This window comes from Pogoniulus pusillus, chromosome 9 (assembly GCF_015220805.1).
Source record: "Pogoniulus pusillus isolate bPogPus1 chromosome 9, bPogPus1.pri, whole genome shotgun sequence".
NCBI classification, from domain to species: domain Eukaryota; kingdom Metazoa; phylum Chordata; class Aves; order Piciformes; family Lybiidae; genus Pogoniulus; species Pogoniulus pusillus.
The window spans coordinates 28,827,813-28,845,175 of NC_087272.1; the positions used below are offsets into that span (position 1 = coordinate 28,827,813).

The 17,363-nt window shown below is 42.3% G+C and overlaps 1 protein-coding gene across 2 annotated transcripts in view; it reads left to right on the forward strand.

Moving 5' to 3' along the window:
- Positions 1–12,925: 12,925 nt before the first annotated feature.
- Positions 12,926–17,363, forward strand: part of MTUS1 (microtubule associated scaffold protein 1) — a 139,561-nt gene continuing 135,123 nt past the window's right edge. Inside the window, exon 1 of one of the 2 annotated variants that reach the window (XM_064149055.1) lies at positions 12,926–13,234. The gene's annotated coding sequence lies outside the window, so the exon portion shown is untranslated. The remainder of the gene's footprint in view (positions 13,235–17,363) is intronic. The other variant, XM_064149052.1, reaches the window with a different exon arrangement.

Here is a 17,363-nt window from a genome sequence, read left to right on the forward strand (position 1 = left end):
GCGCTGGCCACCTGAGAGAAGAGAGCAACCTCCTCCTGGCCACAACCACCCCTCAGGTAGTTGTAGACAGCAATAAGGTCACCCCTGAGCCTCCTCTTCTGCAGGCTAAACAATCCCAGCTCCCTCAGCCTCTCCTCGTAGGGCTGTGCTCAAGGCCTCTCACCAGCCTCGTCGCCCTTCTCTGGACACGCTCAAGCATCTCAATATCCCTCCTAAACTGGGGGGCCCAGAACTGAACACAGTACTCAAGGTGAGGTCTAACCAGTGCAGAGTACAGGGGCAGAATGACCTCCCTGCTCCTGCTGACCACACCATTCCTGATGCAGGCCAGTATGCCATTGGCTCTCTTGGCCACCTGGGCACACTGCTGGCTCATGTTCAGGTGGGTATCAATCAGCATCCCCAGATCACTCTCTTTCTGGCTGCTCTCCAGCCACTCCGACCCCAGCCTGGAGTGTATTGTATTGCCACAGAAGCCATTGGACTGGCACTTTCTGTGTCACGGTAGTTCATATTAAATTAGATAAACAGGATGAGAGGAACCCATCTGGAGTACTGCATCCTGTTCTGGAGCCCCCATTACAAGAGAGATATGGGTGTGCTGGAGCACATCCAGAGAAGGGCCACGAGGATGATCAGAGGGCTGGAGCACCTCTGCTGTGAGGACAGACTGAAAGAGTTGGGGCTGTTCAGTCTGCAGAAGAGGAGGCTCCCAGGTGACCTTATTGTGGCCTTTCAGTCTGAAGGGGGCCTACAAAAAAGCAGGGGAAGGACTTTTAAGGATACCAGGGAGTTACAGGACTAGGGGGAATGGAGCGAAGCTGGAGATGGGTTAGTTCTTGCTGGATGTGAGGAGGAGGTTGTTGAGCATGAGAGTGGTGAGAGCCTGGAATGGGTTGCCCAGGCCCTATCCCTGGAGGTGTTTAAGGCCAGGCTGGATGAGGCTGTGGCCAGCCTGATCTAGGGTAGGGTGTCCCTGCCCATGGCAGGGAGGTTGGAGCTAGATGACCCTTTGTGGTCCCTTCCAACCCTGACTGATTCTATGATTCTAAGATTCTAACATGTTAAAGTTGCACCGTGGGAGGTTTAGGTTGGATATTAGGGGGAAATTCTTCAATGAAAGAGCTGTTATGCATTGGACCAGGCTTCCCAGGGAAGTAGTGGAATCAGAATCCCTAAAAGTGCTCCAAAAACAGGAAGATTGTCAGCGTTAGGTTAATGGTTTGACTCAGCCTTGGAGGTCTTTTCCAACCTTAATGCTTGTATGATCTGAGCAAAAATACTTTTATGTTAGTGACACCCTGCACTAGATGGTGCTCTGTACATGTACTTTCTTAGGCGATACTGGGTTTGTAAACTAATACACATTTTCCCTGATTAACTTAATTATTAACTGACAGAAAACAAGTACAAAATGTTGACATTAATTCAGTCCTTAACTCACTTTTGAAATCATATGTGACATCCTAAGATTACCTAAATTCTGTGGAAATTCACAACATCTAATTATCTTGAAGTATGGCACAGTAGGGCAGGTGAATTGCGGTCTCTTTGATTTAAAAAGCTTTACATTACAACAGTGCTTCATTTCTTTTGCTGATTAGTGAACAGAAACATTCCTTTAACTCCCCAACATTAAACTAAAGCACTTGAGCCTCTAAACCTGGAATCAGTTTTATAGATAAGATGCTAATTGGACAGTTTGCACTTCAGACTGGAGAATTATGAAAACTGACAAATGCCCACTAACAGGAGGCTGAGCAAGAGATTGTGGTTAAGGAGAGTGCCTTGTGAGACAGCAGGGATGAGTATTCTTTAATAAGTAATTATCATATTTCTTTTTCTTTTTTTTTTAATCTCTCCTTAAAAGAATGAACAAATTAATCTCATGGAAATCATAAATCACAGAATTACAGAGATTAAGTCTAGTATTGCACTGGAGGTGCATTAGGTCTGTCATCTGCTCCTCAAGCAGATCATCTACATTGCATCCCAAAGCAAAACCAGCTTTAACAACAAATCCTTTCTATTATTCTACTACTTTCCCATTAAATTACCTGAACAAAAAAAAAATCTGTGTTTTTGTCCAGCTAGAGAAAGGAGTAAGAGCTAAAAAGCAAGGGAAATAGCTGTGACATCTCAGATTTACTTGCTGATGCATATGGTAACAGGCTATGCATTTTAGGAACAAGTTCTTTACCATGAGGGTAGTGGAATACTGGAACAGATTGCCCAGGGAAGTGGTTGAGGCCTCATCCCTGGAGGTATCCAAGGTGAGGCTCAACAGGGCTCTGGGCAACTTGATCTAGTAGATGATTCCTGCTTATTACAGAGGGGATTGGACTAGATGACCTTTGGACGTCCCTTCCAATCCAAACTATTCTATGATTCTGTACTTCTGTATGTAAGTCTCACAATATTCCTGTACACTACTTACTCTCAAAACCAAAATTCAAGAGGAATTAAGAGTCCGTCAGCTTTTCAACAAATCCATCATAGAAAAAGTTCCTGATAGAAATAATAGTGATAACAAATTTATTTAACCCCATCCCTAAAGCTGAAGAATCAGCATCAGGTTAGCCAACACAGAAAAAGTGATATCAAATTAACTTCTGAGGTCAGAAGTGACTGTAGGGAAAGTATAGACTTCCTAAGTGAACAGCACTACCGTAATGATTTCAGCAGACAAAATACCATTTATATGAATATTTACCTTTGTTTCATACTTGATGGGCAACCTATTCATCTAAGATAGCTTTAAAAAAATACTGAAGTCTGTATCATAAACTTTGCTCATGAAAAGCTCATACCAGAGAACACAAAGGACTGCCTGTTTCACAAGGGAGCAAGCTGCATGAAGATTCTTTATAATATCAGTGAGGATACAGATATTTCTGAAGAGCACAGTGGAAGCTGAGGTCTAGTAGCTGCCTTGTCTCCTTTTTTTCTTTCTTCTTTTTTTTTTTTCTTTGTCTTTTTCACCTATAGTATCTCCTTTCAAGTGAATAGTGCTGGAACCAAAAATGTAAAATGAGACTCGAGAGAAGTCAGCTGCTAATAAAAGGTTCCACTGTCCTTTCTTGCTGATCCACTAACTCAAATGCAAACAACTCTGATGTGATACCAGAGAAGGCCTCCACTGGGATGTAGTTATGTTTATTCATTAAAAACAAAGAAGCTTCAGCAGACTGCTTCTTGGAAATATTGTGACATAAATCTTCATCTACAAATGTGTTTCTCTGACTTTGTGGTAAAAATAAATACTTTAAGTAAAGTTTGTGCTATTATCTGACAGAAAAAAAAAAAACCCAAACAAAACACTGCAGTGCCATTTATTTAATTGCCTCTTTTACCATGCAGGACTCCAATCATAGTGGGAAGAGAACAAGTGACTAAAATTAAAATCCCTTCTCTGGGACTTGGAGATTTTGAAAGGCAGGGAAAATCTGGAACCCTTCTGGCTCATGGATCTCATTTTGCTAATATGAACAAAACAAAATCCAATGCATGCCTTTTCAGTTTAAGAAGTGAAACTTAGATGGAAAAGTGAGAATGAATGTTTCCCCCAATCACCTCTGAATTTCTCTGTATCACGGAGCATGTGATGCACTTGAGATATCACTGAACTTTTTGATGCTCTCCTGAAGTATGAGAGAAATATGATTTAACCATTTTACAGAGCACTTAGAAACCTCCTCAGGAAATATGTAAATCAAGGACTGTGTTTAATTCTATTACTAGCCTAGGCTACTATTTCTGTCTGATCCATGTCTATAATCAGGAATCTTCAGGTTTTTCACTTTAATAAAACCTTCCTAGCGGCAGTCCCTAAGCTATACAGAACATAGGAAGAGAGGTTGAGGCTTTTGTGTGCTGTGTACTGGTTTCAGGTAGCAGAACAGCTCAATTTCAGAAGCATTTACCACAGTGATGGATTCAGTCCCTGGGAGAGGTGTACTGTGAAAGTATTTCAGAGTATATTTAAAATACCCAGAGTTCTGCCTGAAAGATTACCTTTGCTAGCTTACATCCAAGTTATGTATTTAAAGAAAATAAATGCTGACTATAGCAGAAGGTTCCACTAAGCCATTATTTGTCTTTGGTTTCCAGACCAACATGATTAATTAAAGAAGTCTGCAGCTTAAACTTCCACAGAGACAGCAGCTCTGAAGAGCAGGAAGTAATCAGCTCTAGTTGGCACCACCATCCATTCTATCAATATTCAGAGAGAAAGACAGGATCAGTAACTTTTAATAAAAGCATTGCCTGTTATAGTCATTTTAAGCTCTCTGCAAGTTGCTTATCCTAAGTGGCAAATTAAATCCAGAAGTCAGTGTGCACAGTATGGTATTTCAGTCAGTTATATATATGAAACAGAGAAAAAAAGTCAAGCATACAAAGACCGTTGGAGAATTAATACACAGGGGCTTAGGAAATACTATTTTTTACTACAGTTTGCATTTCAGGCTGGAAAATTATGAAAACTGACAAATGCCCACTAATAGGAGGCTGAGCAAGAGGTTGTGGTTCATGAGGGCGCCACGTGGGCCAGCAGGGATGACTACTGTTCCACTGCACATTCCAGCTCTGACTCAGAAGCTTGTCACAATAGAAAACATACATGTTTTTATAATCCCTTGTGCAAATAAACTGACTTCTGCCTTCAAAAGATTCCACTATTGCATCTTGGTTGCTTACCTACAAGTCAGCCTTAAGTTCAGTTAAGAGAAGCAAGCAGCTAGCAATGAAGAAACTAAGGTGTTTATTCCTGCTACAATGTTTCTTTACAGAAAGGAAATGAAGCGAAAGCAAAGAATGAAGTAGAAATGTTAATGATTTTGTATCTTTATGTGTTTGGCTTTTTATTTCCTTATTACAGTTCCTTATGCTCCCAGTTAATACTTAAGATTGCACAATAGCCAAACCAACACATCTAAAGTATGAATTCAGAATTTACCTGGCTCAATGCCTCTTCGGTATGAAATAACAACACAATTTCAAAGATAAATCCTACTGCATCCCAGGTGAAAACTGCTGTAGGCAATACATGCATGACCTATCTCATTTACCTGCAATTTTCCAACAAAACAATCTTGTTCTTATTTCAGAAGCACTTGATTCAACAGTAATTCTGTCCATTTTGTAAAGTTAAGTGGTTTGATCGATAGGCAGGACTACATTTTCTTATGTAAGGCCTGTCCAGCCATTAAAATGATGCCAAAAACAACAGTCTTCCAGACTGCTGCATTTAAGTTGTGGGTTTTTTTCCCTAGCAAAGCTTCTTTGCTCAGCTAGAGTAAGTATCAGGGGAGGAAAAATAATACATCAGACCTGTTCTAAGGAAAATAATGATTGGTTCAGATATGAGTTCATCTAAGACTTCTAAGTGATCAATGCTGCAATAGAAAACATGGACTAAATGCATTAAGTGCAAATAAGAAAAACTGACTGGGTTTGGGGTTTCTCCCCACTGGATTATTTTTACCCTAAATTCCATGTGTTTCTCTCATCTCCCCTTTCCCTTGTGTTACCATCCCTGAGAGAAAAAAAAACATACTAAATTTACATTCATTTTCTTTCTCCTGTTGGCTACACACTATTTATTAAAATGGCAGAAATGGTCTCAAGCTGCACCAGGGGAGGTTCAGACTGGATGCTAGGAAATACTTTATAGAGAGGGTTATAAAACATTGGAATGGTCTGCCCAGGGCAGTGATGGAGTCACCGCCCCTGAAGGTGTTTAAGCAGCTTGGGGACCTGGTGCTTAGGGACGTGGTTTATTGTTGACCCTTCAGTGCTGCATCAGAAGTTGGACTGGATGATCTTTAAGGTCTCTTCCAACTGAATGTTTTCTGTGATTCTATGACATGCAGAAAGAGCTTGGTTTGTGTTTCACTTGTTTCCACCTCCCACCTCCATCTTACTGTCCACTCAGTAACCTTTCAAGCATACAGAACAGCAGACACTTTCAGCCACCAAATCAAAAGCACATGCTGTCCCTTCACTGTGTTGCAGTTCATCTGTCTGTATTACAGAGAATAGGAAGAGAAGCAGAAAGGTTTTTGTTCTACAGGTATCTAAGTTTACACCTTCAGCCATCTCCTTTTGAGCAGTCAGTGCTCAAATCCTGCCACAAGCTGCTGCAGCAACAGCTTCTTCACAGCATTGTTTTGTTCATCCTGTCTCAGTGAGGCTCTGATGAGGACATTTTGGTGCCATATAGAACTAATTTTGAGCTTTTTCTTTCTATTTTGTTGGTACAAGTTTCTGTTTAGTGCCCAGTACCTTTATCCAAATTACTCCCATTTCTTGTTTCTGTCCCATTACAAATACCATACTTTTAAATAGGACTACTCCAGCCAGTGTGAACACTGACATAACTTGCAATATAATTACTCCCATTTCTTGTTTCTGTCCCATTACAAATACCATACTTACTTTTAAATAGGACTACTCCAGCCAGTATGAACACTGGCATAACTTGCAAAATTAAGGTGCCATGTGTCTAATGGAATACACATTCACACACGTAGAGACCTGAAACCCATGGAAGCCTATTGGAAGGCCATTACTCATAGAACAGGGTCTGAGCAAAAAGCAATGTGGTACACTACTTCCCACGGTATCCTAAGCTTACAAGCACCATCAAGTTAGCACCTATTAACAGCTCACTGTGCATTGGCTGGTCTTTACAAACTGTCAGCGTGTATACTTTGCATTTACTATAGGCAAACAGTGTGCACATTAGCTTCGTCTTTTTGCATGTCAGAACAAGTCATGTCACTACGTATTTGCTGCTAGCTAAGGGCCTATCCATCCCCATTTCCACACTTAGCACTGTGCAAATGATACTTACTGAACCCTGCTAAGTTAATCTCACATCCGAGCCTCACAGCGTGGAGACACTCATGCAATTGATTTGTCCCTTAGCCACAGAAAAGTCACAGAAGCAAATAATATTTGGTGTCATTTAAACAGCTGACTTGTTACAGGTAAGTATAGGATTGGTTTTGCTTCAGCAAAATTTTATTTCTTCAAAGTCTACAGTGAGCTACTGATGAAATCACTGAAAAAGTAGGAAAAGGAACTGGTTGTGTAACCTTTTCCTTCTATTAGTTTCTCTTAGATAAGTCTTAGTGCTAATAATTCTTCCTCCATTAACCACTCTAAATAGCTGAAGGCAAGCATATCTTGGAGCTGTTGCAGAGGCATAGCCCTTAAAGGCTCAGAAGCATGTTTCCTGCAAGAAACACTTTCAAGTAGATCTTTGCAAGCATCTTCTTGGAATTTTATCTTTACTTTCATTTCTTTCTCACAAATGGTTCCTTGAACAGAAGGATCTTAAGGAGGTCTTTCGGAATAAAAGGTGTTCTCCTTTAAAGGAAGCAAAGCAAAGCAAAGCAGAGAAATGATCAGTAATATCAAAAAGTAAGAATGTGTGGTGTTGGATGCTTTTCATCCTGCACTCAAGACTGAACAACTCAATTCCTGATCCACTATCTCTAGTAGTGAAAGATTCTAAAATTTCCTTCTGTTCAGCCATTTCTTGTCATCTACAAAGAACACCACTGTTCTCTTAGAAAGTGAGCAGGTTCGACTGGAAATCTTCACACTGCGGCAACTTAAGAATCTCTCAAACATCTTCACTTGATCTGTGATTCCTAGTACCCATCCTCCCAGACAGTATACTTTTTCAAGGTTTAGCTATCTCCATTCCTGTAATATCCCACTGCCTTGGCACAGGCAATTAAATTATCAATTGGCTTGAAAATACTCTTTTAAAGATAACTCTGCTGGGCCATCATGTTCACTATGCAATCTCCTTTCTTTCCTCTAGGAAGAGACAAAATAAGCCAGATGTGATTATGTAAAAGTATGTTTGCTTAGGAAATGGCAAATCTGGGAAATGCCAAGGGGCAACACCTGTATGTGCAGAACAGTAAAGCTGTCATTCTGCCTATGGCTACTTAAGCTCATTGAAATGACACTGAAGAAGGGGGAAAAACAGATTGTTGATTTTTTTCCCTACCTGGAAAAGTAATTAAAATTGTCTGGAAGAATACAAATTCTCAATTACTAATATCAGGAAGGAAAGAAGCCTTTTTATCTAGATTTAAAAAAAATATTAATAGGAATAAAATGGTTGAACTGATCTCTGAACACCATAGAAAATGAAATTTGCTGTTTTCCTAATTACTTTGCCATAAGAAAATGCTTTCAAAAATTATTGAACATTTTTTTTCTTCCTAATTGTGCTAGAAACCATAAACCAATCTTTAATGTGCATTTAAGAATAGTGGAAGGGATAAATAATTAATACCACATACAGTGCAGGGCTTTATCTAAGAGATAATGGCTTACAAAAGGAAGAATTTTATTATGTTAGGGAATCTGGTGAACTATAATTAGTCTAATGGTTAAAGTGTTAAAAGTATTTTCCAGAGCTGGTTGGAAGTAGAGGAATGAACCTTGGTTTGGCAAAAAGCATATTAAAAAACAAAACAAAACAAAACAAAACTTGAGGGATTAATTTAGCCCAGAGATCTGTGATTTGCCTACCAGCACTTTTTGTGGGAAGAAGAAATAGCAAGGATTCTTAGAATGATTTTACGTATACCCATTACAGGTAAAACCACCAGTAAAGTTACAAGATTAAGTCCAAATTACCATCCAAAGACATTTTCAACATTTTCAGCAGGACTAATGAACTTCTGTGGTTTATGACATCAGTGTGTTGTCAAAGCAGGAAATGTACAGTTTTATTCAAACAGACCTCGGGCAAGAAAAGAACTCCTATGAATATGAAGTGTGTGGTAACAAAAAATAAAGAATATTCATTAGCAATTGAGCCCTGGAAGATAAAGAAGACTTTAGACTGTCTTGCTATACTTTTCTTTAACCAAATTTGGCACTGGCCTCCAGAAAGGTTCACTTTATATTATGCAGTACTTTAAACACAGTCTGCATAAGCAAACAAAGGGGAACAGCACTTAACCACTTGCCAAAGATATTAAATACAATTATTGACACTCACTGCATGTTTCCACTGGCCCTCTCCCCACCTCAAAAAAGAAAAAAAGAAAAGAAAAGAAATCACAACAGAGTACATTAACCTCTGGCCTGCTGGAATTTTATCTGGCATGTGTCAGCCTCATGATGCTGAGAAATCCCCATGAACACACACCACTGTGTAACATGAAGAAATCTGCCACATGCTGTTTTCCCAGATACAGCCAAGACAGACATATCACAGACTATACACCCAGAACAAGCCAAGCTGTTCCAGGGTTAAGAGCTGCAACTGCCAAGCTGTGGCACCAGTTTCTCGCCAGCTGCCCCCATTCCCCAACACACCAAAAGCGTTGATACTTTGGACCAGAACCTCTAACAGCCACTGTGAGAAGCACCTCAGTTGTCAATTACTGACACTGCCACTACAATCTTCTTGCCATCCCAAACATTAAAGCTGAAGCAGGGTCTGCACTTAAAGTCTGACATCTTTCAAAAGCATGATAGGAGGAAGGAGAGGTCCTCTCAGCAGCTTAACAGGTAGAGCCTAGACCTGGAGAGTCCTGAGGCCAACACTGAATCTCTCTCTGGCACTTCCCAGGAAATCCCCTTCGTCACCAGGCCAGAGGCTAGCTGGGAGGAATGCCTTTCATTGTGCCTGCCGAAAGGCTGTTATTCTGAGCAAACTAATCCACATTCATTGGGCCAGGGAAGCAAGGTATCACTTTGCAATGCAACAATTACGGTATCTACCTGGGAACGGGAAAATTTGAATTTACATCCCTGTGACAAGACTGCTTTTCTAGCCAATTACCATATAATATTAAAGTACACAAGCAACCATTAAGAGCCAGGAGCAAAAACTGAGTGAGTTCCCTAATAACCTACTCAAAACTACCCATTACCCTGGATACCAACAGGACACAGACTTGGCCATCCTGTGCTGCTGCATTTTTACTGCTATTGATACTCAAGTTACCTGGTACTATTTCAAGTGATTTACACCTGCTGCAACCTTATTTATTATTAAAGACAGACATACATTCATCTCAGGGTAGTTCTTTTCAGCCCATTCAAAGGGATTCATGGAGCCTACTCCTAACTACCTTCTTTTGACAGGAAATAAGACTAAAACCATAAAACCTCTGCTAGTCCATTTCTTCCCTTTCCCGTCTACTGCAATATTCATTCACCTCTTGCTCTGGCTTCTCTAATTCTTTGCCATGCCTTATTCCTCTTTGTAGTCTTGGTAATCTTCCCCTTTATCATCCTTTGTCTTCCATTTCTTTTCCTCATGAAATTTTTTGTGCCTTCCCTCTTCCTTCTCTTTTTCTTCCCTCCTTTATCAACATTAAATGACACAATACTGCAGTCTTCCTCCTACTTCAGTTTATGAAACTCAAAATGCATGGATCAGAAAAGCTGAGCAGGAAGTAAAAAGGCAGAGAAGCAAAAGTAATTTCACAGGTACTCAGCAAGAGAGAAGAGCTGTCATAAGGTTTTGATCAGAACAACTGTTTTTCAACCGTTTTTTATTTGAATCCCAGGAAAAGGACTCCCAAGGGCAAACAATGGAGGAAAAAAAAAGTATATTATAGAGATCTCAGTGGCCTCTCCGGTTCTTTTTCCTTCCTTGCATTGGGAGTCCTTGACCCCTATGAAGCCACCCCTTGATGAGAGTTGACAAAATTTTCCCAACAGGTACAGATTTCAACTATCACCATCAACCTGAATACTGTCTTCCCAGGTGGAAAGATTTTAAAGGAACGCCAGTGCAGCTGTTCCTGAATTCCCTCATTATAATCTCATTTTAAAAGAAAGAATCCAAGTCTCTGGTTTTCATATTGGTGTTTGTCCTGGATTGCTGCTGCATGAAAGGCCTAGACAAACATGAAAGCCAGGAAAAGCGAAAGAGCCTCAGAGTGGAATGGTTTAGCAAATGCTGAATGAACTGTGATCTTTGGTGGGATAAGATCAACATGACAAGCTTACAGCTGTAGCAATCAGTCGATCCATTCCAGACCATCCCAACAGTGACAAAGACAGGTATTTTTAAGTTGTAATTGAGATTAGCCTCGATACATATACAGTTGGAGCCGCGCCGGTGAACTTTGCTAAAGGGCTGGCTATGTAAACTATCACTCAGTTTCACATGAGCAGTGATCTAATGACACCACAGAAGTCTCACAATGTCCCTTGCTCCACACGTCCAGCCACAGCACCAAACTCATGCCAGGGTGCTCCAGCTGTGCTGCTGACCTCCCAGGAACTGGAGTACTCTATAGATCTTCACTAAAGACTAGCATTACTCCCTCTCAAGATGTCCAAGCCTTGTACAACGCTCAGTCGTGTAGCCCAAAACCACTCTTGCTCTAATTGGCCTCACTAGATTTGCAGTCATGTGCTAACTGCAAATCCACACACAATACCACTGAACCCAGCACGCTTTGGATGAAGCCCATAAAGATGGGCAAGATTGCTTCTCGTGGATGGGAATAAAATATTTTGTTTGTTACTAGTAAGCTAACCACAATAAAAATAAATAGCTCCCTTTCATGTGGTGATGAAACAAAGCAATCATGCTGTATTCCTTTTCTAATTATTAGGTTGAAAGATTCAGTGTCTTCCTGGCATGTTTAATTCTGAATCATATTCATCACATATATAAACAGCCAGCAACTGTATATAGCAGTGGAGGGTGGAGGGGAAGATCAGAGAATTAGCTTGATGTCAAGAAAGCATCTCCTGTGGAGTCACCAAATCTGTCCCGGGTACAGACTCCTACATTGGCACATAGGGAGCCTGAAGGCTGCTCTGCCCTCATGTACCAGACACACCAGGCAGGTGTCTCCAACCTTGCTGGCATTTGGAAGCTTCTCTTCCTTGAACATTGCATAGGCAAAACCTACTTTGGGGGCTTTGTAAAGATAAGTAGATTTTCTCTCATTGTCTCCTGTTCCAGGCAGTATCACTAGCTGAAAACACCACTTCAGTGTCTAATCTCCAGGAGCTACTCCATGGGGTCAGAGATACTGCCATGAAATCTACCTTTCCCACTGAAAAACTCGAGAGAACAGATCCTGGAGGGAACCTTTAGCTCTTCTACCCCTCAAATCCAGGCTGTCCAGCACAAAGAAGCAGCAAGTAATATCACGAATAGGGTGCTAAAAGGCAGAGTAACCTTGTGGCCGGGCAGTACGAATCTCAAGCATTTTGTACGTGGTTGGCATTTGCATAAATGCAAAGATTACCACAAGTGCAGCGCTGCCACAGCGCCTCTCGGAATTTCTTGTCGCTGTAACCTGGACGTTGCTGCGTGCCATCACGCTAACCTCAGACCCGTGGCAGCTCTCAGCTGACTTTGCACGAACAATCTGCCTTTTCCATGCTCCCTCGCTGGGATGGCAGCAGTGGGCACCACGAGGCCAGCCACAGCGCTGCTTGGCCAGGGCGCAGCCCGGGGAATGCGGCTCGTCCTGCCCTGTCACTGCCCCGGGCTGGTCAGTTTCCCCTTCCAGCACAGGACGCCTTGGGACTTCTCACTCTGCTCCGTATGTGCGGCTACGCGCGGTTTAAAAATTCAAACAAGGAAAGGTCTTGTGGTCCCAAGTCGACATTTTAAACGAGCGCAACCTTGCTAGGCTGGAGCAAGGTCAGCAGCTGCCCGTAGCCACCTGCCCCGGTTCCCCGTCCGTCCGCTCCCGTTGCGCCCGGAAAGGCGCCAACATCGCCCACAGCCCTCTGGAGGGGCGTCAGTCTTCCCGGGCGCCGCGGCGAGATCTTTCTCCTCGCTCCGGGGCGGTATTTTTAGTCACTGACCCAGTTCCCCAGCTCGGCTACCTGCACCTCCCTCACCGGCCGCCACAGCGCGACCGGGCCCCCGCGGGGCGGGCGGCACTCCTCGCATACAAAAGCACCGCCCAGGGGCGGCCTAGCCCCGCGGCCCGGTGCCAGGTGAGGCGAGCGAGTGGCATCGCGGGGCTGGCTGCAGGGCAGGTGTGGCCGCGTGCAGTTGCGACGCCTCGTTCGGGACGGCCCCGGCCAGGCAGGGGGCGCGGGGCGGCGCGTGCGGGGAGCGGCGGGCGCTGCCGAGGAGGCGGTGGAGGCGGTGCTGCGGGGGCCTCTGTGGGGGCGCTGAACGCGGGGCTGGCAGCCGGCGGCGATTCGCGGCGAGTTTCTTCTGCGTACCGTAGCTACAAGTGCGGGGCGGCGTGCAAGTGCCAGCGTAAGTACCAACTGTGTTTTCTGTCTTTAAAAAAGTCTTCGTTTTCACTCGCACCACCCGGCCGGTGTCCCAGCGCCGTCATCCCGCGGTGTTGCGCGGGGGCGGTGCAGAGCGGGGCCGGCTCTGCCTGGGCGCCGAGGTGCGTGACCGGGGAAGTGGGTCACGGCCGGCCAGCTCTCCGCGCTGCTTCTGCTCGCTTTGCTTCTTTGTGGCGACTAACAGCGCACCCGCGCTCCTTGCGCTCCCCCAAGGTGGGACCCAGAGCACAGCCTCGGAAAGAGCACAGGTGCAACTGCAGCGAGGTCGGCGCTGAAGGGACATTCCTCCGGACTGAGGGGTCGAAACTTCGGGGGGATTTAGTTGTGTGTGTTTGGAGATATATAGATACACACATATATATATTCAGAGATACGGAAATTGTCTGTTGTTGGCATTTGGGGTAGTTGAACGTTGGTGTCGTGTTGGAAATGCTTAAATCTGGTACAAGTTGGTGTCGTGCTGTGGTCCTGCAGTAGGAGCGCTTAACACTCTTGAGACTTTAAAAAAGTCTCTTTAATGCTTGCTCCCCCGCTTGCTGCTATTTATACCACTCAAGGTTGGCAAGGGAAAGGGACCCGGCGTTTGAAAAGGACGTTGCGTTTAAACTTGATATCATTGTTCCAAGGCCAGGGCAAGACTGCAGATAGTTAAAATAAAACAAACCAGAAAAAGCATGCAGGATTCAGCGCACCTCCAAACAGCCCTGCTCTTTCTTTTTTTTTCTGCTGTATTATCAAAGCAGAGAAATGAGCATCCCTTTCTCGTTAGGGGTACGTGGGTTCTTGCATCAGACACAGCTCTGATGGTCTGCCACCTACACGTAAGGCTGTGCTCTGGTGGGGTTTGTTGTTCGTTTTATGCCTGTAACGGTAGTGGACAGTAGAGCTGATTAAACAGTGGGGGTTATTTACTGGGGCAGATACATGGCTTTCACTCTGGCTGGTAAAATAAGTAGTTAATGGTCATTTCCTATGCATTGTAAGGGTTGGTAACAGTCTAAAAGTACCTATAAACTGTAAATGTAACAAATTTGGTAATACTTATGCTATTGAGATGTGATTAATGATTTTCTTCGCCCTCCTTCTGAAGGCAGTACACAGTAATACTTTTTCTAAAGTGAGGAAAGATGTTTGTATAATGAAATACTTCTTGGAAGACAGGAGAAAAGCTTTAAACTGCTTGATTTATTGTGTCACTGAGATTTTCAGAGTGGATGGTGGTGTCAAATAGGATGAGTTCACAGTCTGGATTGCTGAATAAGACAGGTATTAAAAATTGTTTATTCCTCATGACACACACCATGCTCTTGTGGTACTGCAGCAATGCATTGTAGCGGCTGGCTCGTGTGACTCCATACCAGCTAACTTAGTTTTCCTAATGCTAATTATTGTGGGTGAGCAATAGGTTGCCTTTTGAGCTCTGTTTTTATGGAGCATAATTGTACACGTGGTAGCAAATCTGTATTTAAAATTCCTCTAGTAACTTGAAACTGTTGCAGAATTCTAATTTCTTGCTGTCTTCAGAGCTATGGCTAAAGCAATGATAATCTGGTAACTGATGCTAAGAACTTTACCTATCATCCAGGGTAAATAGGATTCAATTTGTAAAGATTCCATAAGTTGGAAATATTTGAACAAATGTTAAACTTTTTGTTGCTGGTACCTTAAAATGGATTTCATGCTATCTTTTTGACCAATTTAGGTTCAGTGAATAGCAAACCTTACTGTTGGATGCATAATTGTTCCTGCTTCTTGTGTATTTTATTTAGATATTTCTCACGTATTGATTTCAGCTGTAAGACTTAAGTAATAGAATCAACCAGGTTGGAAGAGACTTCCAAGATCATCCAGTCCAACCTGCCACCCTGCCCTGTCCAGTCAACTAGACCATGGCACTAAGTGCCTCATCCCATCTTTTTTGAACACCTCCAGGGACAGCAGCAACACTGCATCCCTGTGTGGCCCATTCCAATGGCAAATCACTCTCTCTGTGAAGAGCTCCATCACAACATTCAGCCTATACCTCTCTCAGCACAACCTGAGATTGTGTCCCCTTGTTCTGTTGCTGGTTGGCTGGGAGAAGAGACCAACCCCAACCTGGCTACAGCCTCTCTTCAGGTAGTTGTAGACAGCAAAGAGATCACCCCTTAGCCTCATTGCTGTCTGCAAATGCATGATGTAATGGCCTTGACAGTCAAGATGCAAAAGAGTAATGACAATAAATGTATTTAGGGCTCCCATTTCTGATTATTGCATTTTGTGGTTTCAGGTTTCTGTCAGCAAACACATAGAAGAAACATTGGGTTTAGGTTTGTTTTTTTTATTTTTAAGGAAGAGCCAAGGTTCTTGCACAGAGGGGAATTGTTATGAAAAACAATTCAAGTAAGGAGGCTGGTATTTTTAACTTGTAGGATCTTGGCTGTAACATGTCAGGTAGTTAATGATCTCAATGATCTAGCAAAATAATGACTTGTAATAGAGACTGCAGAATGCAGGCTGGCCAACTGTGAGTTGATTTTTATATCTATAGACAAACCCACACTTTTTTATACATACATGTTTTATGCATGTATAAATGTGCACATTTCAGCTATACATGTTGCATGTTACATGTTCATATAAGATGTTTAAAGTATGCAGCTGCTTTGAGTGAAACTTATGTTGTATGATAGAGCAGAAGTTGCTGAAGTCATTGCCCATCTTGAAGCCTTTCTATTTAGGTCATTTTATTCTCTCAGTTCAACTTGATGATGTACCCTGGTTTACTGCTTAATTGGGAAACCCAGGACATTATAAAGTTGCCTTTATCTCATGAATTCAGAGGATTATCTGGTGAGTTTGTGGAATGTTCAGTTTGTGCAGTAATTTGGAGTTAAAGCTGGACAAGGTTAATGCTCTTCATTCTGCTTTACTTGATTTCATGTGGAAAGGGAAACAAGAGTTAGTGCTTCTTCAGTGCTCGTGAAGTTAAACTGACTATTGTAACTTTTGTTTAAACAAACAGAGATGTGAGAATGGTAACAGCCTAGTTCTTTCTGGGGGAGTACTTGCACTGTGGAGTTTTCCTTTTCCTCCTTTATGTAGGAATATGTTTGTAGACTCAGCAGTTGCTCTAACAAAGACATGGAAGGGTATTTTTTCTGCTTTCCTGTTTTCTCTGCTGTCACAGATTATTTCATGGAGTTCATTGCCTATGCATAGCTGTGTTGTTACTTGGAAAAAATGGTGGTATTTGATAATTTTTTTTTTGTCCTCTAATTGAACAAAATAACATTAATTGTGAGTCTTAGTTTTCCACATTAGTGGGATTTTTCCAGTACCAAATAATCGCATCAGAGCTTAACTTTTCACTGAACAGTATAATTTCCCTTTCCCTGCTTTTCCCATTCCTAGCATTTATGCTAACACCAGTCTTATTTAATTGACTTCTTCTGTTGGATGAATTGCATTAATGACTCTGACACTTTTCCACTTAGGTTACTTACCTCAAAGTGCTTTGGTTAGTAGTCTGTTTAGTCTTTTTTTTTTTGCTCAGAAACAACCAAAACTGCTGTTAGTGGATAGCTATTGAAGTGACTTGTGCATTGCTCACTTGGAGCAACATTCTGATCTCTGCTGTCATTCCTCTTTAGATGGTTCCTTTAGGTCTGTCATTTTGTTTGACTTCATCAAAACTTATTTTAGCTCTTCCACTTGACTGAAATCCAAATATTAAGTTGTCAGTGTGCTCACAGCAATCTCTTCAAATGTTTGGAGATTTTAGATTTTTTTTCTTTTTGCCATCTGAAGTTTCTATTAGAAAATGGACACTGACTTATTTCTGTATTTAATATAAATGTTACTATGCAATATGGGAATTCTGCAGGGAAATAAAACTATTGTGCTGGGAGCTGACATGAGATTTTGATGAACAGGTTCCTACTGCAGACCCCATCGAATGTGCATGTGGTGGTTGTCTTGCTGCTCAGTGACAGTGGTTATCAGGTGTACAGCAGAATCCCTGAGGTAGGGTATTCTGAACATATGTGAGGTAGCACTTTAATGACTGTTACTCCTAGTATCTCTAATAACTTTTGCTGCATGCTGTCTTG